Source organism: Mirounga angustirostris, unplaced genomic scaffold, assembly GCF_029215605.1.
Source record: "Mirounga angustirostris isolate CCGP_5_RB_7025 unplaced genomic scaffold, mMirAng1.0.hap1 SCAF_10, whole genome shotgun sequence".
Classification (NCBI taxonomy): Eukaryota; Metazoa; Chordata; class Mammalia; order Carnivora; family Phocidae; genus Mirounga; species Mirounga angustirostris.
The window spans coordinates 18,256,661-18,280,649 of NW_026991718.1; the positions used below are offsets into that span (position 1 = coordinate 18,256,661).

The 23,989-nt window shown below is 47.3% G+C and overlaps 1 protein-coding gene and 1 long non-coding RNA gene across 16 annotated transcripts in view; one reads left to right on the plus strand and one right to left on the minus strand.

Moving 5' to 3' along the window:
• Positions 1-10,952, minus strand: part of LOC135361716 (uncharacterized) — a 36,928-nt gene extending 25,976 nt beyond the window's left edge. For 5 of the 7 annotated variants that reach the window (XR_010405454.1, XR_010405452.1, XR_010405453.1 and 2 more), the window contains exons 1-4: positions 10,853-10,952; positions 10,058-10,604; positions 8,128-8,222; positions 1,091-1,175 (exon numbers count right to left, since the gene is read on the minus strand). This is a non-coding gene — a long non-coding RNA (uncharacterized LOC135361716). Of the gene's footprint in view, positions 1-1,090; positions 1,176-8,127; positions 8,223-8,317; positions 9,010-10,057; positions 10,605-10,852 lie in introns of all 7 variants that reach the window. The other 2 variants (XR_010405455.1, XR_010405456.1) reach the window with 2 other exon arrangements.
• Positions 10,953-11,020: 68 nt separating this feature from the next.
• Positions 11,021-23,989, plus strand: part of KLHL29 (kelch like family member 29) — a 303,589-nt gene continuing 290,620 nt past the window's right edge. For 8 of the 9 annotated variants that reach the window (XR_010405449.1, XM_064571915.1, XM_064571916.1 and 5 more), the window contains exon 1: positions 11,023-11,605. The gene's annotated coding sequence lies outside the window, so the exon portion shown is untranslated. Of the gene's footprint in view, positions 11,606-23,989 lie in introns of all 9 variants that reach the window. The other variant, XM_064571920.1, reaches the window with a different exon arrangement.

Below are 23,989 nucleotides of genomic sequence, written 5' to 3' on the forward strand. Positions count from 1 at the left end.
CTCCTACCTCCCAAGCAGCCCATCCCTTGGGGCTGCTCTGAGATGGCTGTAGGGAGTTCCTTCTCACACGGACCTGAAATCTGCGCATCAGACCCCTATGAAATCTGCCTGGGCCTCTCTGCTCCTGACACCCTTCAGATAACCACAGACAGGTCTCAGCTAAGCCCACAGGCCTCATGGCTAAACTCTGAGTCCATTCTGGGCTGTGCTGCTTGGTGCCATGTTCCTGTATCTTTCTCTCAAACTGCAGCTACTGCATCTATTAGCCCTGAACTTGTGCAGGGGACTGTTTGAACCCACATGCTCAATCCTACCATTGGTCTGGTTCATCTCCTATCTGGGTACTCAAGCCCATTTTTGGGCCTTGTTGGGCCAAATATATTCCCTACATGTCATCTAAAGATTGGTTAAGTATTCACTAAGTTATCGATGTCTGCACCACTAGTAAAAATATCAGATGGAACCACGACTGCGGCCTTTCACTAGAAATTTACTTTCGCACTGACGTAGCTCAGCATCTTCGGGTATGGCCATAATACAATTTTAAATTCACCTACTACACATACCAGGCTGAAGTTACAATTACTTTGTCTTGTGCACAGATTTCTCATGAGATTCCTTGACAAATACTGAGCTGAGGTATGCTTTGCTTCTACCATAACTAACACAATTCCCTGACATGATAATCTAGCAAGCCTATCACAAAACTGGGAATATAGTTACCTTGTTGTGACTTGCTCTTAAAGAAGCCACACGGGCTTCTAGAGAATTCCCCATTTTTCACATGCTCACAAATCAACTTTAAGTAATCAACTGAAAGAGGTAGATAGGATAGCCCCACTTTTGGAATTTGTAGAATCATTCTCCCTCCCCATTAAGAAAAGCTACATTTTCCTATCTCAAGTGTTCCATTTTCTCTCCCAGTCTCCATGTTTCTTAAAGATTATCAGCAGAGACTCTACAGCGTCAGTGGTGAGTTCTCTACTCCCTGGAGTGTAATTTGTCCTGGCCAAGAGACTTGAGCTCATTTACAGCAGGTTGGTGCTTGTTATAATCTCTTTACTCATCTTGAACTTCAATTTTCTCTTACCACAGTTTTCTTTTTCTTTTTCATCAGTAGATTGCTCGCCTTGGCAAAGAAGGAGGAGGTAAAATTCTGCTTTCTCACTGCCATTCTAAAATGCAAATAACATCATGTTACTTGGTCTGCCACTCATGAGTGGTAGGTTCCTCTTTGCCCTACAGCAGTGACTCTCAAACTTCTCTGGGGTACTTGTTAAAAGGGCAGATTCTCCAAAGAATTCCTCTCTCAGAAGCCGAGTCAATTGCTGTATTAGTAAGGGTAACACTAGCTACAAAAACAAACAAACCCCCAAATTTACAACTGCTCAGAAATGATAGACTTTTGTTTCTTATTCTCTTGAAACTCAAATATTGGTGTTTCAGATCAGTGGGTGGCCCTCTCTAAACAATAATGCAGAGACTCAGGGCTTCCTCAATGTTGTTGACCTGCCATCCTCAACATGTGGCTTCCAAGGTCTCTGTGCTCACCTGCATCAACATGGAGAAAAGGACAAGGTAATGGAGAACATTCAGGGTATATCTTAATGGGTCAGGTCTGGAAATGGCACATGTTACTTCCATTCATATTCCATTGACATAAGTGCCCTTAACTGTAAAGACTGAGAAATAGAGTCTAAATGCAAAGGAAGCTGGGAAATGTAGTCCAACTGCAAAGGAGGCTGGGAAATATAGTCTGACTGCATATGAAGCTGGGAAATGTAGTCTAGCCCAGGAAGAAGGGAAAATGGGTAAGGTCAACAATCTGCTGGTGTGGACATAGGATTGGGCTGGGGCGGGAGGGCGGCGGGGCGGGGGGGGGGGGGAGTGGTGTCTGCATTCTCACAAGCTTCCCAACTGATCCTGATGTAGGACCCCACTTAGAGCAACACTGCCCTGTGCACCCACAGTGTAGAGCCTCTCTAACCCCATGTGCACTCTCCACCCTTCTCTAATTTTATGAAGCACCAGCAGCTTCCTCAGCCTGCTCTGCTCCCACACCTCTGTGCTTGGCAATTCTTTTTCTCCTGCCCTTCCTCCTATTGTTCATTTGGCAAAATCCTGCTCATCCTTCAGGACTCAGCTCAAGTGTAATCTCTTCTGTACAGCCTTCCCTGACCCGCCTGCCCCCGAGTAGTACTGGCAGTATCTCTTCTAATGTCCCTGCTCTACCTGCACTAAATCTCATTATGGTACTGATCCTGCTGAATGGCACTTGTTTATATGTGTGTGTGTCTTCCTGTTAGACTGGGAGACCCTTGAAGGCAGCAACCTTTTCTTAATTATCTTTGTATCCTCAGCACCTGGCACTTTGCCTGGTACATAAACTCAGTAAGAGTTTGCTTTACAGAAATTTTTAGTATTAGACAACTTCCCACCATCACCAGTCAGGTCCTTTCTTGATTTTCTGCTCATGTCAAATAAGAAAAGCTTTTTGGGGGGCGCCTGGGTGGCTCAGTCGTTGAGCATCTGCCTACGGCTCAGGTCATGATCCCAGGGTCCTTGGATCGAGCCCCACATCAGGCTCCCTGTTCCGCGGGAAGCCTGCTTCTCCCTCTCCCACTCCCCCTGCTTGTGTTCCCTCTCTCGCTGTCTCTCTGTCAAGTAAATAAAATCTTTAAAAAAAAAGAAAAAGAAAAGCTTTTTTTGTTATCCATACAATTTTGCTGACCTCAGTAATTAGATTTAATTAGGTCTGTATGACTTCTACACTGAGGCCCCCCCTCTCTCCTTTGCCAGCAAGGTGAGCTCTATCCAATAGCCACTCTGCTTTCATCAACACCTCTCACCTTACCATTTTTCTTCAAGAACACTGGCAATTATACATTAAAAATTCTATCAATAAGAGTTCTTGAGCCATCTTCCCTTTAGGGGTCTCATGTCATATCCTCTGAAGCCTGAATTCCTGAAATCCAGTAAAATACATCCTACTGTGCCCACTCATCCCCTCTCTGCAAATCACGGAAGCTGAGATGACTGCTGTGGTAGTCAGCCTCCAAGATGGCTCCCAGTGATCCTACCTCCTAGTATTCACAGCCTTGGTCCCTTCTCACATTAAACTTCTATTGGTCTAGATTGTTCATCCGAGAAAAAAAAAAAAAAAAAGACATTGCAGTTTCTGCCTTGTGCTCTCTCATGCTCTCTCTTGCTCTCTCTCTCTCACACACATCACTCGCCATTCAAGGAGAAACTGGCTGCCATGTCTTGAGGTGTCCCTATAAAGAGATCCACAGGGCCAGGAGCTGAGGCCCCCAGCCAACAGCCATGCAAGTGAACTTGGAAGCAAATCCTCCAGCCTTAGCAGAGCCTTGAGATAAGTGTAGCCCCAGATGGTGTCTTCCTGTAGCCTCATGAGAAATCCTGAGCCAGAACCACCCAGTTATACAGCTCCTGGATTCCTGACCCTCAGACACTGGGCAAGATAACGGATGTTGTTTAAGCCGCTCAGTTGGGGGGAAATTTGTATTTCCATAGCTAACTAATACACTTGGGCTTCTCTCTCTCATTCTAATTGAGCTTCTGGTCTCCTTTAGGTCAGACTTCACTGGCATGAGAGGTACAACCATCAGCTGGGGATGTCCAGAGCTTACCAGGGTATATGATTAGGTCGCAAAAAGGCACCACACAACATCCAACTTCAATTCTGGTTTTGAGATGTGTGTCCAGAATGAGCCAGCTATATCTGCCATCTAGCCATAGGTTGTGTCAGATTCCACACTGAGGACAGAGCACCTGCCCCTCTCTCTATGCGTCTGCATTAAAATTTTTAGCCTCGGGATTCACCAATTTTTACATCCTTTGTTGTTAGGAATATAAAAAACAATTTTAAAAGGAAAGTTAATGGCTTAGAACAGTGTCTGGCACACAGTGAGTGCTAAGCTAATACCAGATATTGTTGATATGTTCACCAGTAGTATGTCATTATTTTATAGACTGTCGCCCCAACTAACATTTCTGTTGCTTTTGAACACATACACATCTACAACCATATGTCGCTCTTGATTCCCAGGAAAAAGAGCCTTGATTATCAGGGTGAGGTCATATCTGCAACCCTTTTAAAACCCTAAGTTCAGTTTAATAGGATTCGTCTGCAGACTGGTATGAAAATATGTCAGGTCCCAGATATTGTTCTGACTCTCTCCAAGCCCTCCTAGGTTTCCCTAACCCACTTCTTCTAATGTTTAAGTTCTAGCTGTTTTTAGTGAAATTTTACATTAGCCAGAACTCTCTGGCTAATTTTGAAATTGACCTAAAGCTACATTGACATTATCAAGGGTTTAGACGTTAGCCAGAAGATACTTTTGCTTTCTAGGAAAATTCACAGCCACCTAAAGAAAACATGTCTGATTGGCAGCCCTTTTCCTGAATTGGCAATAAGTAAATCTATAAAGGATTGAAATGTTTTTTTAATGAAATCGTCGGGTAAATATTTTTCAAAGGTTTAGAAGTAGTGAAAAATGTTAACATAACAGGCCTGTAGTGTTATACTTTTCCACGTTTGTCTCCAAAGTCTAGAGGAGAAACCTTTTATCTCAACAATACTACATTCTTCAATTTATAACAGTCTCTGATTTTTAAGTACTTTCTATTCAAAACATCTTTTATTACCTAATACAAATGTGCCTTCCTTTATACAATCAGGTAACCTAACTCATGTGCCCTTTTTTCCCTTAGAGAGCCTAACTGTAGAACCCATTCATCTTGTATGCTTGATGCCTCTAACCCCACCTCCTCCCTTTGGGTTCTGTCTGTTCTATTTCCTTCCTAAATGTCTCCTTTTGCCCCATGTTTTAACCTGTAAGTTGCTCAAGACCTCTTGAAAGTAAGCAGATGACAAGTCTTAAATAAATAAAAATAAATGAATGTGTTTCTGACCAGTTGGATATGAACGGAATTTCTAATAAATCAGCCACACATTAAATATCAAAGGGAAAAGTTCACTTAGGGAAGTCCATGCATCCTTTTTGTAATGCAAACTGGCAAGTTCTTCTGTTATATCATTTTGAATTTTCAAATATCATATTTTCTTACAGCAAGATGCACCTGGACCAGATGGTGATTTTTATCACAGACTTTGGGCTATATTTAAGGCCCTTAGTAAATATTCAATAGGTACCCTGAGTTCAGGCCCTGTTGCCTCTGGTTCCCTGAGGACAGAGCCTCTGGGACCAATGTGTTGACAATCATGTTTCCAGTGGGCATGACCTCACAAATTCCTCCTCCCAGACCCACTGCACAGGAAGAGTATGCAGCTTCACAAATTCTAGTAGGGATAAGCACAAAGATGAAACACACAGTCACATATCCCAAAGTAGCTGAAACCATTAAGTACTTCAAATATCTCAGACGCCAAGAGCGTGTGGAGCTTCGTTCCCGACACCTCTGTCTTTGGGGAGAATAGTGAATTTGTCCCCTGGAGAAAGGGCTGCCTTTTGCTTGCGAACATGACAGGTAGCCTCAGCTTTGGGGATATGGAGATAAACGGCAACTCCTCAGACAGAGCTCTGGACCTGACCATGTTCATTAATTAGCTGATGAAAATGGGTTTTGCTGCCAAAGGCTTAGCACTGTGGTCCCTCTGCCTCCAGCTGTGCTCCCCCCACAGCCCATGTGGACCGTGACACCCTCTTGGGCAGCCTGAGTCCTGGCAGAGGGCAGAGAGCATGAGGGTCTCCATCCTGGAGACAGTCAAAGCAGGGCAGTCACCTGCCCTGGATGGTCAATGTCCTGCCTCTGGCCCAATTCAGAGCTTCAAAGTGACCACACTAATGACATGGTCCTGGTCCTAAGTTCTCCTGAAAACTCAGAGGGAGATAAAAGACAGTGGCACCAGTGGATTCTGTAGTCAAACAGGGAGCAGGCAGGCCCTTTACCTCTTTATTCTCAAAAACAGCTCAAAAATATGTGTACGCAAAGAACTATCAGAATTCTACCTTCGCTCAAAAGTCTCCTGAATTTTCCCTTTAGTGAACCTGCTTCAGTGAGTGAAAGAAGCCTCTAACACTCAAAAAAAATAAATGCTCCTTACAACCTATCCTACCAATCATTTAGGTTTTCTTTTTGTACTCTCTCACGGGGGAAACATTGGTCCCCTCTTAAATATGGAAAAAGTAAAGTGAACAATTCGCCACCCAATACATATGTATGGAGCAACTATTAAATCCATTTCTTTGACCATCGTGTTTGAAGAATCACTTTATCAATGGGAAGAGTAGAATGTGCTCTCTCTAAAACGCCCAAGCAGTGTTTCCTGTCAGTTTGGGAGTCAGAACCACCCAGGAAAATTGTGAGTGGCTCTGTCTAATTAGTACTTCTGCCACCTGCAAAAAAAGTGGTACTAAAAAAAGGTGCTGAATTCCTGCCATTGAGAATGAAAAAAGAGAGAGAGATACCACTGGTTTTATTCTGAATCTTAGACTCTAATCATCCATTGATTTGGGCAGAGAAGGAAAACACACTTTCATTTCCACCCAAAGGAAATGATTGCTAACAACGAGTTATGTTTCAGAAGCTATCATACCATGAGTCCCCCAGTCTGGGGATCCTACCTCCTCTGCCCTCCTGGCCCCTGCCTTCTGCTCTGGCTAGTCTGGGCTCCTCAGCCTCCCATGAAAACCTCCTCACTCCTCAGGTCCAATCTGAAACTGGCCTCCTCCAGGAAGCCATCCTGACCAGCCCAGTTCTTCCAAATCATCCCCTGGACCCTACAACACTTAGAGTCTTTCCCCCGCAACTAAGCGCTAAGTTATGTTTCTTGGTAACAACCACTGTTACCTTTAACCTCTATCAAGAACCAGAACCAAGTATTATTGTTTGGCTGCCTTGAACCCTTTTGTGAAACGAACTACCTTATACCTTCCCTGTATTCTGGAGCACCCAGCACAGAGCTGTACCCAGCGGCAGGAGGTCCTCAGCAAATGGCTGACTGAATGATGAGCATGTGCCTTTGTGATGCATCAAAGGGCAGGGTGGCTACAGTGAAAATTCAGCAGCTGTGACTTCTTGCTTCCCACTTTAATCAACACCATGGGGTTAAAATGCTGGACACATAGTAGGTACTAAATATATTTTTATGGATTGATTAACCACTGGGGTGATGACTTGCCTAGGATTTTTTTTTAATGCTTTTGATGTTAAATGGGGGTTTTAGTGGAGAATCATGTTAGAAAAACAAAACAGCAAATACAAAACCCCAACCAGCAGAGAGGCTGGCTCCTATTCTGTTTACACCCACTACACTCCTAGAAACAGATGTCCTCTCAGACCTGAGTGTTTCTGATGAGGCGTCCACTCTTTTAAGTGACCTGCGCAGTCAGTAATCAAAGAGATGTTTTGCCCTCTTCGACATCAGTTCCCTGTATCCCAACACTGATTTCCAGTTCTGGGTCCAGGACCAGCTGCTGATAAAGGCAAAATCAGCATCCACTGTGTCTATTTGAAGGGAAAATCACCAGGCTAATGACAAAAGAAATTGCATTCGTGTGTTGAGGAGCCAACCAGCCTCCAATTCCAGCTTGGCCATTTCCTGGATATGTGATTTCAGGAGATCACCTACCCTCTCCTGTGACCTGACTTTTGGGACTGGTCACACTAATTCCGCAGGTTGTTGTGATGACTAACAAGATTTCATGGGTAGAATACTTGGCGCAATGCTTTCGATGTAGTAGCCACTGAGTAAACGAACGTGTTGCTGTGGCTATCATTATAAATGTAAATAAGGAGAGAGGTCCATCTCAGCCACAGTGGGCACTCCAGGCAATCCTGGTGTGGCTTCCTCTGGTGCCTCTCTAGGGCACAGTAGTGGCTTTTCGAGTACAAAGCCCCGGTCTGATTGCACAAGTAACAGGGGAATGAATGCTCTAGAACATTCCAGTCTACTTCCCTGTGCACCGCCAGTCCACTCCTTCACATTCGTCCTGATCCCAGAGCTTAGCTTGGGGCATCTCTGTCAGGACAGAGAGGGCTGCCTTTTAAAGCACATTCCACAGGGCAGATCCTGTGCTTCATGGAGAAATTTGGGACCAGGACAGAAGTTCCCATGTGCAACATCCAACAAATCCCACTTACCACGCGAGAGATCCTTGCCAACCATGGAACATATTCCATATGCCACAGAGCAGGGCAGGGCATAACCCAGAAGAGATCACAAACACCAGCAAGATCTGTGGAGAAAAGAGAGGAGTTCCCTTACACAACACAAAGCAGATCCAGCGTATGTCGCCAAGACCCTGGGGGAACTGGGGCAGATGACACGAACAACAGTGCTCCAGATGAAATGGAACTCATGTCTAGGCCAGAGCAGATCCTTCATAGGCAGCTATGTCCAACTCCCAACAGCTCCCAGCAGAGCCAAGCCCCACTGCAGAGGAAGATCTGGGCTTCAGACTGTGGAAATCCTTATTTGCATTCAGGCTCTGGGGATGAAAGAAGGGTGGGCTGGAGGGAGGGTAGACAAGCCCTCTGTGATTCTAATTCACACAGCTTTTCCCATTCTACTGACAAGCCAAGCCGGCCCCCCACAGCGAGCTGCTATCTAGTTTGAACCCTGGAGGTACCGCAACACTCTGGGACTGGCACCCTCACACAGAGACCAAAGGTGGTCTTCTTCTGTGTAGATGGGGATACAACAAGGCTTCTCCCCTCTGATAAGGCCAGCAGGGAAACTGGGAGAATCCTCATACCTGTACCTATAGACGCCACTGAGGAAGGATTCGTGGAGTGTGTTTTTCCTTCTTTCATTTGAGGATCACTCAAAATGATCTCTAAGACATTATGAGTGCCTCAAATTGCCAGAACTTAACCGATCCTAGACCGTGCAAACCTTAGCTACACTTCCATGATGCCCACAGCTACACTGTCGGGTACGGCGCTGCTGCAGATCGTAGCCCAGTGGATTCCTACATGTTCACACGTGGGGGGTCCATGTGGATCATTTCAGAGGGTGGCTTCCTACAACAGGAATGAACACGGACTCACCTTGCCTTTACTCTCTTTGTCTTTGCCTTGCGTTGCTTGAGGTGTTACCTGTTGTTACCTGTTACCTACCTTTTAAAAAATCCCAAGTAATCCCCTTTTCTCCATTTTCCTATCCACAGCACTCTTCAATCACTGTTTATACACCATTTTAACAACTTAGCATTCAGGCCACATCTTCTCCTTCAGGTTTGTTGAGGACCCTTGGGGAGCTCTCCTTCCCCTACTCCCCCACTACACCCCTCTGTCACTCTCCCCAAAAGACACACCACTTTTCCCAGCTGACCCCCTCATCCAGGGTGGAGTCCTCCCCACGGTGCTTTGCCCTGTCCCCTCCCCTGTCCCCAGGCTTCACACACCAAAACTTTATTCCATTTTTTTTCTTTTTCCAGGAAATACAGTTACTCTTACACCAGTGTGCCATTTCCCTGGTGTCCTCATTCCCTGTCACTGACAGTCCTCCTGCTACCCTCAGTAGATTATTATTATTTATTATTTATCAGCCGCCACACTGTACTCTGCTTCCTACAAGATGTTAAAGAAGACACCAATCCCTGCACTGAGTTTACAGCCAAGGACAGCAAAGGCCTGGATTCAGACATCACAAGAGTGAAGAGCGCAGGGGATTTGCCGACCGAGGGCTCCCTATGCCCGGCGCCCCCAGAGGATGAGGGCGGGCCTGGCAGGGCCCGCTCCAGGCCCGCTCCTCCCAGTTCCAGCCAAAGAGCCAGCAGCTCCCTGAGAAATGGCACATTGGTGTAATAGTAACTGTATTTCCTGGAAAAAGAAAAAAAATGGAATAAAGTTTTGGTGTGTGAAGCCTGGGGACAAGGGAGGGGACAGGGCAAAGCACCGCGGGGAGGACTCCACCCTGGATGAGGGGGTCAGCTGTATGTATAATGTATAAACACATTACCACACCCCCTCCCCAATTGCTACCCAGGCTTCAGGCCTCTGCAGCTCCGTCAGGGGGAGCGGAGGGTGCGGGGGTGAGGGGAGGAGGTTGAAACCCACAAGCCCTTACCTTCAGGCTGGCGGTAGGGGCTATGTTTCCTCTGAAATTCAAAACCAGACGAGGGGGAGGTAGGGGAGGAAGGAGAGGTCAGGGAATAAAAACCAGAGCTGGAGAGTTACCAGGGAAGACTGGTGCTGAAATGGAATGTTCTGGCATAATGGAAAATCCCGCACTGGGGGCTGCCACGGGCCTCCAGCCAAACTCTTTCCTATTAGGGTTGACATTAGGGTCTGTGTGGACAGCAAGTGGAGACAGAGAGGTAAAGGGGCTAAGAAAGTCAGTGTAGACCGTGGTGGTATGTGTGTGTGTGTCGGGGGGGGGGGGTGTCAATGTAGACATGCAAGGCTGGTGTGGCCTGAGTAGGGGCTGACTAAACAGAGAGGTCGGGTGGATTCGAGTGGGTCAGTGTAAACAGGAAAGTCCTCGTGCAATGGGAGAGTCGAGTCTGGACAGACGAGAGGGTCGCTGGACAGGATGGGCGGGCTAGTCGCGGTTCCTCAGATTTGAACAATTCCTGCTTCTTTCCGTGGCTGGAGCGTCCTAGGGAGGGCGGAAGCTGAAAGACGATTGGACTTTTCGTGCTCAAACTTTCCTGCCAGTTTTCTCAGGTGTTGAGAGCAGCCGGGGAGCTCCCTCGGCCGCGTCCCCCAACCCCGGGCCGGCGGGGCCGGGAGGCCGGGGCCGAGCAGCCGGGGCCACGCGACGCGCATCCACCGGGCGCGGCCGCCGAGTCGGGCGAGCCGGGAGCCGCCGCGGGGGGGGGGGGGGAGGGGGACGGGGGCGCGGACGGACGGACAGACATACCCGCCGGCACTCCGGCCCGGGCCGGGCGCGCCGCTGCCGGGGATCCCTCGGGTCCGGGAAGCAGCGCCGGGTGCCCGGCCGGGGCGCCCCGCCTCCCCACCCTCCACCCCGCCCACTCGGGCGCCCGTGATTGGCTCCGCCCGCCCCTGGCTGCGCGCCGAAGCCCGCCTCCCTCGCCGCTAAAGAAGACGGTACCCGGAGCGGAGCGAGCCAGAAGGGAGCATGGTCCCCGCGCCGCCGCCGCCGTCCCCGCCGCCGCGGATCTAGCTGCAGCTCCAGCCCCGGCCCCGGCTCCGCAGCGCGCGCCCGCAGCCCCGGCGTCCGCCGCGCCTGAGCGCAGCCCCCGCCCGGAGCCCGAGCCCGGAGCAGCCCCAGCCCCGCGGCCGCCGCGGCTGCGGGGAGAGGGCGGGGGCGATGCTGCCGGAGCCGCCGCCGCCGCCGCCGCCTCGGTGAGAGCCGCGCCGCGCGTAGCCGCACAGGCTGACAGGCAGAAGGACTGACTTCCCTCTCCCGGGCATCCTCCCTGGGCTGCCGGGAGGCGGCGGCGGCGGAGGAGGAGAAGGAAAAGGGGGAGAAGGCGGAGAGCAGGAACGCGAGGAGGTGGACCTGGATCCGTTTCTCCCGGCCAGGACCCGAGCGGCCCCAGCTACCGCTACCCGCCGGCGCCGTCCCCTGTCCATCAGCCCTCCTGCGCCCACCCGCGACCCCCGGCTCTCTGGGCGTCGGGCCGCGGCCGGAGCGGCGCAGCCAGAGGTAAGAGCCAGGCTGGGGCGCCAAGGATGCGGCGGCGGGGACCCCGGGTCCTGGCGGCCGCGCGGGGCCGGGCCGGGCTTGGGAGCGGGGCCCGAGAACCCGAACGCTGGGCTCGGCTCCCGCGGCGGCCGCGGCGGCCGCGGTAGGAGCCTCCCGCGTCTGGACTCGCAAGGCTGCAGGAGCCCTTGCGCCTGCGCTGCTCCAGGGGAAAAAGGGGGGAAAAACTTCCTGCCCCCGGGTGTGTATGCACTGGGGCTGCCCGGAGCCAATGTCGCGGTGGTCGGGGGTGCTGGAGGCGAGTGTGACCCCGGCCCCGGCACCCCTGGCTGGGCCCGGCAGTGCGCGTTCCTCTCCAGGCCACCTCCCCGGAGCGGCCCAGGGCCCGCGCCGGGCTGGGGGCCAGGAGGAGGCACCGAAGGGCTGGACCCCGGGGGCGGCCGCGCGCCCTGCCCTTTGGGGAGGCGCGCGCCTCTGTGCAGCGGGAAGCCGGGTTGGGGTTTTGCCCCTTCCTGTCCTCAGACCCCGCATTTGGGGACTGGGTCTCTTCACTCAATCCCAAGTAACTTTCGAGGTAGAGGAGCTTGTAAGTCATGAGGAGGGAACCCGCACAGACCTGGTTGTGACCCCCCTTCCCTTAACACCTTTTGGGTGCCAGCGTGTTTGGGGGCGCGGAAAGGAGAGCTCATGGGGATGGTGGAGAGACGAGGATGTGGTGTTAGGTGGGGAGGGGTTGTTTATGTGTGGGATAGTGTGGACCCCGAGCTGTGCAATGTGGGAGTGTGGACGCGCGCCCCGACCCCGGTGGGGCTGCAGGGTGGCGGAGGGCTCACGTCCGGGTCTCCGTGGCCTGGAGCGGGCCGAGAGCGCGAGGTGTTTCTGCGGTCGCGGCGCGGGTGCGGGCGCTGGGCAGCGCCGGCCCGGGGCCCCGAGGGAGGGGCGCGCTCGCCCGGGGCCGGGAGAGCGGAGCCAAGAGCCGGGGCAGGTCCCAGGCAGCTCCCGGGGCAGGTCGGGTCTGCGTTAGCTGGGGAAGGCGGGGACGCGCTGCCTGCCGGGGGCCAGCCGTCACGGCGGAGGGGTGGGGGCAAAGCGCGAGTCTCGGATGCCTGGGTCCGCCAGCTGAGAAGCCAGTGGTTGTTCCTGGGCTCTGGAACCCAACGGCAGACAGGGTCAGTTGGCTGGTCCTCCCACGGGTCCCTGGGGATGCTGATGGGTAAGGAGCCGCCGCCTTTGCCATCCCTGCCGCTCTGCAAACGCTCTCCTCCGCGGCGAGCCCCGGGCGAATCGTGGACGCAGGTATTTGTGTAGCATTAGGCGAGACCTCGGCGCTGGAGGGACCGGACCGTTAAGGACGCCGTGCTGCTCCCGCCCGCGAAACTTCCACTTCGTCAGCTCAGGGACAGTCAGGCTCCACTGGTGCAGGCTTCAGCCTCTCATCAGCCGGGCTACGCTGGGCTACGCTGGGCTACGCTGGGATTCGGACTCCTCCTGCAGTGACAGATCTGTCCTGGTTACAGTTATATTTACCCTAATTTCGGTCTCTTGAAAGTCATCTGTCTGGTCCCTACAGAGTTCCTCCCCTTGCCTGTGGTCTTATGTCCAGCTCAGCCTGGGAGAGCATATTTAAGGAATTAATTCGGTGTAGGGTGAATGACATTTAATTAGCCCACTTCATTCCTGATGTTTTAAAAAATTATATTGGGGAAGCATAGAGCTAACTTTTTCACTCTTAGGGGGGTGAGGGACAATTTTACCGATTGTTCATCCTGGCACTTGGTAAAATCGTTGCCCTCTAATTAAGGGCTGCTTGGTACGCATGTATTTGAATAGTCACATCTAGGTGTTTATGCAGGTATGGAGCTGTGTGCCACTGATGAATATAGTCTCTGTCCCATGCATTGTTCTGAGTGCTCTTGATTTATCATCCTGCTATAAATCAGGGAATTACTAGCATATGTGTCCTTAAACTCTGTATGAATTTAATGACATTTAAACTGGCTTATGGGCTGATGCATTTAACCAATTTTAATAACTTTTCTGTACAAGCATCTTATAAACCATATTTGTCCATGATTAAGAAAAACATTTTCTTCTGCTCAGTCTCCCCATTTCTACACAGTTAACAGGAATTTACAGGTCTCCAACTTTCATTTGCAAGCAACAATCCAAACGAAATACCTAGAGTTGTACCGAAATTAAAAAAAAAAAAAATCCTATGGTAGCTATGGTAACAAATAGATTAAGGGTTATTGGTTTTCATCTGTATGTGCTTGCGGGGTGGGGGTAGATCTAGTGTTGTGTCTTTTTAATTATGTTTCTAATGAGTGGTGGTCATACTTCAAGTACCCAGTGTGGGAGATAAGCCAGACTGAAAATTCAGTTTTGTGAGAGGTTTATTGGAACAAAGACTAGTAGAGCCCAAGAGAATGACTTCTGCTAACTGCAGTTCCTCATATCCAGAAAGCAAATAGATAAAACCTTTCTTGTTTTTCAAGTAGATGAGAATTGAGTTAGTCCCTTTAAGATTAGAAAATGTATTTTTCTTATAAGCTCTTACCAAAGGAACCTTTAAATCAGCTCCTGTTTTCTAGGAATAAACATTTTAGAAGTGTGGATGTTGGTGTGGATTGAGTGTCAGAGTTGTTATCAACACCTGTCAGTCTAAGTGAGGCATATCATTAGTCTATTCAAATCTTGCCTATTTCAATATTCATGCATTTCCATGGTGATCCCTTCCATTTTTGTTTACTTAGTCAACCTTATAAATCTTTGGCATCAATTTCAGTTGTGCCGTCTTTTTTTTCTTCTATTTATCAATTGATTTGGCTGCAAATCATTCCCAGTTTAAAGCGTTTCCTTTTTTTTTTCCTGCTAGTTTCCAAAAGTTTACACTATTCCTGGTTACACACAGATATAAAGGGGTTAATTTTTTTTTTAATAGACTCAAATAACACCACTGATGCTAATGTAGTTTTTTAGCATCTTATTTGATAATGTATGTGTGCATGAGTATTTTTTTTTCTTCCAGCAGGCTTACCGTAAAGCTTTCTTGCTTTATGGCCTGGGGACATCAGTGCAATCCAGCAGAATTGACTAAAGATTTCTCCTTCCTTCCTTCCTCCCTTCCTCCCTTCTTTCCTCCCTTCCTTCTTTCCTTCTTTCCTTTTTTCCTTCTTTTCTTCTTTCCTCCCTTGCTTCCTTCCTTCTTTAGTTTTATCCTTCTAGGATCTTTCCTAGTAGTAGCAAAAGACAGAAGGTTCTGAAGTGTCAGAGGATTTTCCAAATACAATATACGTTTAGTCACAGCATATAGTATCCCTAGGATCGTTGTAACATTGTAAGCTCACTGACCAGGCAGCTTTGCTTAAATGCGAGCCATGATGTTGCTCACCCGCTTTCATTTTGCTTTCTAATGATGCAGTCCCATGCTAATCACACCCTGTATATTTCAGAAATATCAAGGCAAGCATTAGCACGCTACTGACTTATTAGCATCAAGCGAAGTAATTGGAACACTTAAGTTCAAAGTCGGATGGAGAAATGGAATTATAACCAACCTTGTGATTCTATAATCGGTCAACTAAATGCCTGCATGAGGGTAGGGGGAGGAAGAAGCACCATAACTAAGAAATCCAGCCATGGGTTGTGGAAAGTGAAGATAAACCAAGGCAGGTACCATGTAGGATGACTGGAGAACAAGAAATCTCTTTGTGAACACATAAATCACATGGAGACCCAAATGTTCAGAAAATGGAAGAATATTTGTAGTTTGTGCAGAAGAGGCTCATTTGCTATTACTCCGGAAATTGAGGGTCATTTCCCAGTATGCTAGAAGAATTGGGTAACAGAGTCACTGGAGAATACTTTCATCTGAAGTAAATTTTACCATAGAAATGGTCTTAATAATTTTGGCTAAGAAGGAAAAATGAGTCAGAATTCTTTATCAGCCTGTTGTATCAAAAATGATCAGAGATCAAGACCACTTTGAAAGCAGATTCTGTGGTTCTTCCTGGAACAGCTACACGCTTACTTTCCCAACACCCTAGGCCAGGAAGGTAGTCTATACTTTCTTCAAAGAAATCACTTGAAAACAGGGAAATTGGAGCTGCAAATTAAGGTGAGGTGAGTTGATCATTAGCAACACAGCTATTCGTGAAATGAACTTAATTGTCTTGGGGCATTTCCACCTTTAGGGTGGGAAGGGGAAGATTTCTCATTTCCCTTGAGAGAGGATATCTTCATGAAATTCAGATGGTTTGTAAATGCGTAACGGTGGCAGCAGATGATGATGCAGAAGCTAGAACAGAACAGCTGAACACTGTTAGGGCAGCGGATCGGGTTTGGGCCAAGAGGTCATCCCCAGACATTCAGAGGCTGCTATTGTCCCTACAGGTATCAATCTTTATAATTATCTTATAGAGTTTTGAAATTTTTTTAAAGATTTATTTCTTTTAGAGCGCACGCAAGCCGGCGGGGGGGGGGGGTGCTGGGGCAGAGGGAGAGAATCTCAAGGGGACTCCCCGCTGAGCACCAAGCTTGAGATCATGACCTAAACCGAAATCAAAAGTCAGATGTTTAACCGGCTGAACCACCCAGGTGCCCCTAGAGTTTTGAAATTTTTTTTTTTAAAGATTTTATTTACTTGAGACAGAGAGAATGAGAGAGAGAGAGCACATGAGAGGGGGGAGGGTCAGAGGCAGAAGCAGGCTCCCTGCCGAGCAGGGAGCCCGATGCGGGACTCGATCCAGGGACTCCAGGATCATGACCTGAGCTGAAGGCAGTCGCTTAACCAACTGAGCCACCCAGGCGCCCGAGTTTTGAAATTTTTAAACCATTAACTCTTTTAAGGATACACACATATACATAAATATATATAAAAACATACACACACACACATACAAACATATAATCTCCCACTTTTCTTTCTTTTTAAATTGTGGTTTAAAAACATAAAAACTTACCATCTTTACTATTTTAGGTGTATAGTTCTGTAGTATTAATATCCACATCATTGTACATGGATATCCAGAACATATTTTCATCATGTGAGACTGAAACCTTGTTCCCATTAAACATCAACTGCCCATTTCCCCCTTCCCCAGCCCCTGGCAATCACCTTTCTACCTTCTGTTTCTGTGAATTTGACTGCTTTAGATCTTTCACATAGGTGGAATCCTCCAGTTTATGTCTATGAACATGGGTGTACAAGTATCTCCGAGATCCTGCTTTCAGTTCTTTTGGATACATACCCAGAGGAGGGATTGCAGTATTCAGCCACTTTTTACACTAATATATTACGCTGATCTTCTGTTTAGGAGACTTGGTGAAATTGCAGTCAACAGAACACAGTCAAACAAAGAATACAGTAGATGTGACTGACATTTGTTCTTCCTTTCCTGTGTGTACATTTCCCGGCAAGTCCCTTGAATCTCTTCTGTTTTGCTTTTTAGGGCTGCTTGTCTGAGTTGCAGCAATATTGCAGAGTGGATAAAGACGAACGCTTAGTGTCAGAGGTGAAGTCCAGTCGCTGGTGCCTACTAGTTGTGTGACCTTGGACAGATCCTTAATCCCAGTAAAGCTTCAGTTCTCTTTTATGAAGATGGAGAGAATAATCGTGGCCAATATTACCCCCAGTAAAACATGCATCCCAGTGTCTGGCCTAGAGAAGTGTTCTAGAAAGGAGAGGTTAGGTGAAGGAGTAATGACAGCCTTGGCAGCAGCAACCCCTGGAGATCTTAGAAACTGTAGACACCTATCCTGCTAAATTTGATCATAAATATTTCCACGGTACACCACCGTGTGTGTATATATATATATATATATATATATATATATATATATATATTCCGAGTCTCATTATCAGTACTTACTCTGAAAAGCATAAGAGATTTGCATCACAATTACAATAGTTAAAAATATCTTTAAGTGGATTTCATATATGAACTTTTAATTCCATTTTTTAGTATCGTAATTTTAGAGTTGATAGGGATTTTAGAGGTCAGCTAATTTACCCATTATTCAATCATCAAACCTGGAACAAATGCCAATAATATGATAATAAGAGCTTCCAGTTTTGATTGCCCACTATATCTTAGTACTTTACATATATTATTTCTAATCCCCATATCAGCACTGCAAGGTAGGGATTATCCACATTTTACAAATGAACATGAGGCTCAGAGAGGTAATCAGCTGCCCTGAGACCACAAATCTAGCCACATTGTACGGCTATTCGAATCCACATCCGTCAGTGACCAGTCCACCTGTCTTGTCTTGTCTTCTCTGTGTGTGTGGATGTGTTTCTGATACTCTAGACAGGGTCTTCTTGCATTTGCACTTCTTCACAATGCCTTTTATTTGCCAGGGACCGCATTGTCTGTGCTAATGAACACTTTAAATAAAATAATTCTATTAGAGGGAATATGAGCTTAAATAAGAATTATTAACCAGGTCTGACCAGCATTCGCTATACTTTTAGATTTGCCCACCTGCTTCCGTTTCCTCTGGTCCTGGAAGGCTAATGAGAAAAACTTTTAGATGCTTTAATGGCTTCTGTTCCCATGTTAGACAGTGTAATAAATAAAGAGCAAATTGAAGAGTAGAAATGATATACGAAGAATTAAGGATCCACCCAGAAGCACTACAGACTGATCTAGGTTCATTCACTTTGGAATCCCAGCGCCTAGCACAGTGCTGGGCACAACACTCCATAGTGAAAATGTTTGCCTGCATCAATTTATGCCCAGAGAAGGTGTCAGGTAATAGACATCAAAGACTACTTTTTGGATTTTCTTTTTGTTCAGTGGCTATGTAGTTAGATCTTCATGGTTTCTCATTGTGTGGAATTTTAGATGCTGTATTTGGGCCCATATCTATAAAATATGCTTGTTGAATTCTAACTAATCTAAATGGAATCTCCTAGGATTTATGACTTGAGACTTTGAAGACTAATTTTCTTGGAGCTTCTTCATTGCCGTGATAAATTGAATCTGTTTGGCACTTTCGCGAGTCGACACGAAGTCCATTCTTCGTATCACACTTAACTTGCAAGGTGTTGTCCCCACCAGATTTTTTAATTTGTGGCGTTTCACGAAAGCATTGTTTTAAAGGAAAATAAAACACCTAGGAATTTCTATTTTTATTCTTTAGATGCGTTTTTTGTGGGGGGGAGATGGGCAGACGGGGTGAATAGAGTTTTCAGCAGACACCACGAAGAGATGTCTGCTCCCTGTTTTAACTCTTCCAGCCCTCGTTCAGCAGAGGAGGACTTCTCCGGTTTGAGAGTCACCACGAGAAAAGCACGGTCACCAGTGCCTGTGATCAGACCTGTAACTAAGTGGCCGCACAGGAAGTGCCAGGCAAGGGCTGGGCTGCAGAGGGCACCGGGTGGGCGCAGGCCCTGCCTGCACGCCTGCTTGTCTGGCCCCGCCACCTCCCCCTTCCTTACTCCGGGGCTGGTTTTGACCCTAAAGTTAAAATCAGGCATGAGGCTTTCTTTTTCTTCAAGCATGCCCGCAAAGCTCTCAGAAGCAGGGTCAGGGGTGAGGCAGAGAGGCAGGAACAGACAAGAGGACTCTCTCTGTCTTGTAAAAAGCAAAACCTAGTCAAAAGCTTAGGCCAAATTAGAGACCTAATGGTTTTTCACATTCCCTGTTTTCCTTTTGGACATTTTGCTACACTGAGAGGTGGTGGGGAATGGTGAAGCCAGGATTTAAATAAACTTTCCTTTCTCCCTTCTCTTCTCTTTTCACATTGTCAGCTTTGAACATTTGCTTTTGGATCAACCCTGCAACTGAAGTTAGCCTCTTGAGGAACTTTAATGATATGTGCTCAGCTTCTGGAGCTTCTGAGTGAGTGTAGACTCAGTAACTGTTCACTGAGCAGGCACCGCTCCTTTCGCGTGGCATCTCATTTTTTGCTCACGCAGTGACACGGATGGCATTATTCCCACTTCACAGATGAGTTCTAAAGAGACAAAGCATTTGCCAGAGGTCAGATTGACAAATGGGGTGCTGGATGGGTTAAAGGGCTGAACAAGCCTAGCATCCAGACCACTGCCAACCTACAAAAAAGGGAGAGAGCCAATATCCCCTTTCATACAGTATATAAATTGCTTATTAAAATGACACAGTAATTACACATTTAGCCACATTGCTCGCTGATTACCACAGTTGCTATAATAAGCTGAGGGTCCTGCTAATTTTATTTTAAGGCCTGAAATAAACTCCAAGAAACAGAGGCCTACCCATATGATTTCAGATACCTTCACACTTCAGTGTGCTATCATCACCATTTGTAAACTGAGCAAATGCTTGATTCCGAGTTATCTTGAAGGCTTAGGTCTAACTGACCACTTTTCTTCGTGGTCAGAGGCTCCTTAAGGGGTGCTGACTTAAATGTGTGAGGAGTGAATATCTGAGAAGGACATGAGTTCCTGTTACAAAGTGCCAAGAACAGGGCCAGGCATGTCACAAATGCTGTCTGTGTATATGCGTGGGTTGGGTTCTGCTCCAAATCACATGAACAAGTGGTTATTTCTGGGTTCATTTTGGGAATCATGGTCTCCCTGAGGACAAGGACCATCTTTGTCTTTTAGCCTTGGACCTGGCCCATGTTGGGTTCTCAAGTGTTGGACACCCCAAGACAAGGTCCCAACCAGGAGAGCTCCCAGTTTAGCTCAGAAGCCCATGGCTCCTCATGAAGCATATGGAAAGCAAGCAGAGTAAGATCAATGAATGATCCGGTCCTGGGATTTCCTGGGAAGTTCTGAGACCAAAGGGGGAATAACCTGATCATGAATGCTGCTATGGATGTCCATTCAATTCTGCCTAACCACATAAGTTGGATCCTGCTGCCATTGACCAGGCTCTCCAAGCCAGTAGAGGAGTTAAAAACTCCAGGCCTCATCCTCAGGCTGGTGCCAAGCCACGAACTGTTACCAGTCTGTGACAAGATAAATTGGAAGTTAGCATTTAGAAAGTTCTATTGCATTTGACATTGCCTTGACAGCCAAGAGCATGATCCTTAGGCTTATCCAACAAGGTATAGACCAGTATGGGCCATGTCAGACTCTCACGTAAGTTGCCCAGAGAGTGCCATATAGTGTGAGCTGTGGTCTAGTCATGCATGGTAGGTTTTAATGGGTTGGAGATACCAACAAGACCCGAAAACCTGGTCCTTCATTACAGATGGGTAAGGAGTACAGCGTGGAAGCCTAGATAATGGTTTCTTGCCAAAGCCTGCTCAGTGATTTTCTAAAGCTCCTGTCCAGGATCCCTCATCAGTGAGGCCAACTTTGCCACCTTTAGGATAACAAGCAGACTGAATTATGGCCAACCCAGCAGTGCTCACCTTAGCGGGGATAGCTGCCGGGTCTGTCCTGTCCAGAACATGATTGCCATTTGGAGTGGGCTGTGATGAGGGCACCTGCTCAGTGTTTACGTGCATCCCAGTCCATCTCCCGGATGCCGAGTGAGAGCTCATACCCACGCTTCTCTTGAGGCCATTTTGTTGCATTTCTGCACGATTTTGATCTCTTGAGATACAGGCAGTTTATTTTGCCATTGAAATAGCTTATTTGGTTGATGTAAAGGAATATAAGATGAGCGTGCTCTGATCCTGGCTTTCTGAACCCAAAGCGAAGGCCACCGAATTTGGGAAGTGTAAGTACCACATTCGGAAGCTGGGCTGCTGAGACCTGGAGGCCTCGTGCAGTGTGTGCGTCTGGCTGATCTTGCTAGCGAAGAGCCTGCCGTAAATAGAGGGCTGTAATCTATCCAGGTCATGCTGTTCCAGCCAGCTTTCATCATCAAAACTTGAATAATATTCAAACTGTGAAAGGAACATACTTCTTGCTGAAGCCTAGGTATGCCAAATGGAAGAGCAAAAGCATCTCAATCTACAAATCTACAGCAACACGTTGCAAAAAAAAAAAAAAAAGGAGCACCTGGGTTGCTTCATGAGACGTGGGGAAACTGCCTTTTTCCACAATCAAATGGCATTAAGATTTAAAATTTCTCCTCCTCCCCCCCCCCCCGCCCCCAGAGTAGAAAGATTATTTTCATGGGAACCATGCTCCATGGAAGTCACTTTTTTCCCCGCCTGTGAAGTCACCACTTCCCTCATGGTCTGAAGGGACATTTCTTCCCTGGCCCCAGGTATCTGACAGGGGGTGCTCTGAGACCCCTGGGGGAGAAAGCTGGCAGTGCAGAGATCCGTGGGGCTCACTGGAGGGAGGGGATGTGGGCTGTACAACCTGGAAGGCACCAGTGACTGAGACATGAAAGGAAGGTTGCAGGCAGCCATGGAGAGACCAGTAGGAAAGCAGCTTGGAATAGTGCCTTGTTGGGAAAGACAACGCAAACCGACATCCTGTGGCAAGAGCTCCAGCCCTGGGTTTCTAGATAACAACCCCTGCCTCTCCCTATGCTGTCTCCTTCACATCCCTGAGTGAGAAGGACATTCCCACCCTGCTCAGGTTTTCACCTACAAATTTAAGCCTTCCCTCCTAGATTCTATAGAAACCACAAAAAGCCATCTTTGTGGGCGCAGACTCCTAGGGGTGGCTGCAGGGCTGGGGAGGGGGGCACTCACTGAGCTCTCACCTCACAATTTGAGAGCTGGCTGTAACTATCAGCTGTTTTTATTCCAGGTATGCCCCCCAGGATGTCTGGTCTTCAGAAACATGTTTTGATATCTGGAATAGACATCTGGGCCAGGGATAGTCTCCTCGGTCCTAGCAGAAGAGGAGGCAAGTTGCCTGTCCTAACTCTCTGCTCCTGTCCTCCCTGTGACCACACTGGAGGTGGGACAGGGACAGGGGATGTGAGAGTGACACCTAGGGACTGAGCTTGTGACGGTGGGGAGGGCAAGACTGGGTTCTCAGAGTTGTAACGAAATCTTATTTACTTTCAACTCAACAACAAACAACCTGATTGAAAAATAGGCAAAGGGCAGGACACCTGGGTGGCTCAGTTGGTTAAGCATCTGACTCTTGATTTTGGCTCACATCATGATCTCAGGGTCTTGAAATCAAGCCCCACATCAGGCTCCGTGCTGAGCATGGATCCTGCTTAAGAATCTCTCTCTCCCTCTCTCCAACCCCCCCCCCCCAAAAAGGGGAAAGGGCTTGGGTAGACATTTCTCCAAAGAAGACAGACCAGTAGCCAAATAAGCACATGAAAAAGATGGTCAACATCACTCATAATTAGGAAAATGCAAATCAAAATCATGATGAGATACCACTTCATACCCATTAGGATGGCTATTATAAAAATTTTTTTAAAGCAGAAAATAGCAGTCGCTGGTGAGGTTGTGGAGAAATTGGAAACCTTATGTACTTCTGGTGGGAACACAAAATGGTAAAACAGTTCTGGAAACCATATGGCAGTGCCTCAAAGAATTAAACATACAATTACCATATGATCCAGCAATTTTTATGGGTATATACCCAAAAGAAGTGAAAACAAAGTCCCAGATATTTACACCTGCATGTCCGTAACAGCATTATTCACAATAGCTGAAAGATGGAAGCAACCCAGGTGCTCATCCACAGATGAACGGTTACATAAAATGTGGTTTATACATACGTCGGAATAGTATGCAGCCTTAAAAAGGAAGGAGAATCTGACACATGCTACAACGTGGATGAGTTTGAAGACATTATGTTAAATGAAATAAAGTGAAATAAGCCAGTCACAGAAAGACAAATATTGTATGAATCCACATGTGTGAAGTACCTAAAGTAGTCAGACTCCTACAGACAGAAAGTAAGATGGTGGCTGCCAGGGGCTGTGAGGGGAGGGGAATGGAGAGTTCCTGTCTAATGGATAAAGACTTTTAGTTTGGAAAGATGAAAAAGTTCTGGAGATGAATGGTGGCTGATGGTTGCACAGCAACGTGAATACACTTAATGATGGTGGACCATACACTTAATAAAATGGTAAATTGTATGCATTTTTACCACAATAAAAAAAAACAGACTTATAAAAAAACATACTGCAAACTGATTCTCCTAATAAATTCTTTAAACAATTTGCTGGGGGTGGCAGGGGGAACCATTTACTTTAACAGTTCAACAGGTCTTACTGAGCACTCGATGTTTCCCTAGCCCTGTGGTGGGCATTGTATTTATTTTATTTGAGGTATAATAGTTGAGGCCATAAACTAAAGTCCACAGATCTTAAATGTTCAGTTCTGTGAGTTTCGATAATTTTATATTCCTGTGTAGCTACCATTCAAAACAAGATATAAAACATTTCCTTCACCCGGAAAATTCCCTGTACCCCTCTCCTAGCCATCCCCCTTCTGCTCTCCAATTGCCTTTTATGTGAGTCGCCAGAGATTAGCTTTGCCTGCTGTTGACTTTCGTAGAAACAGAAATATACA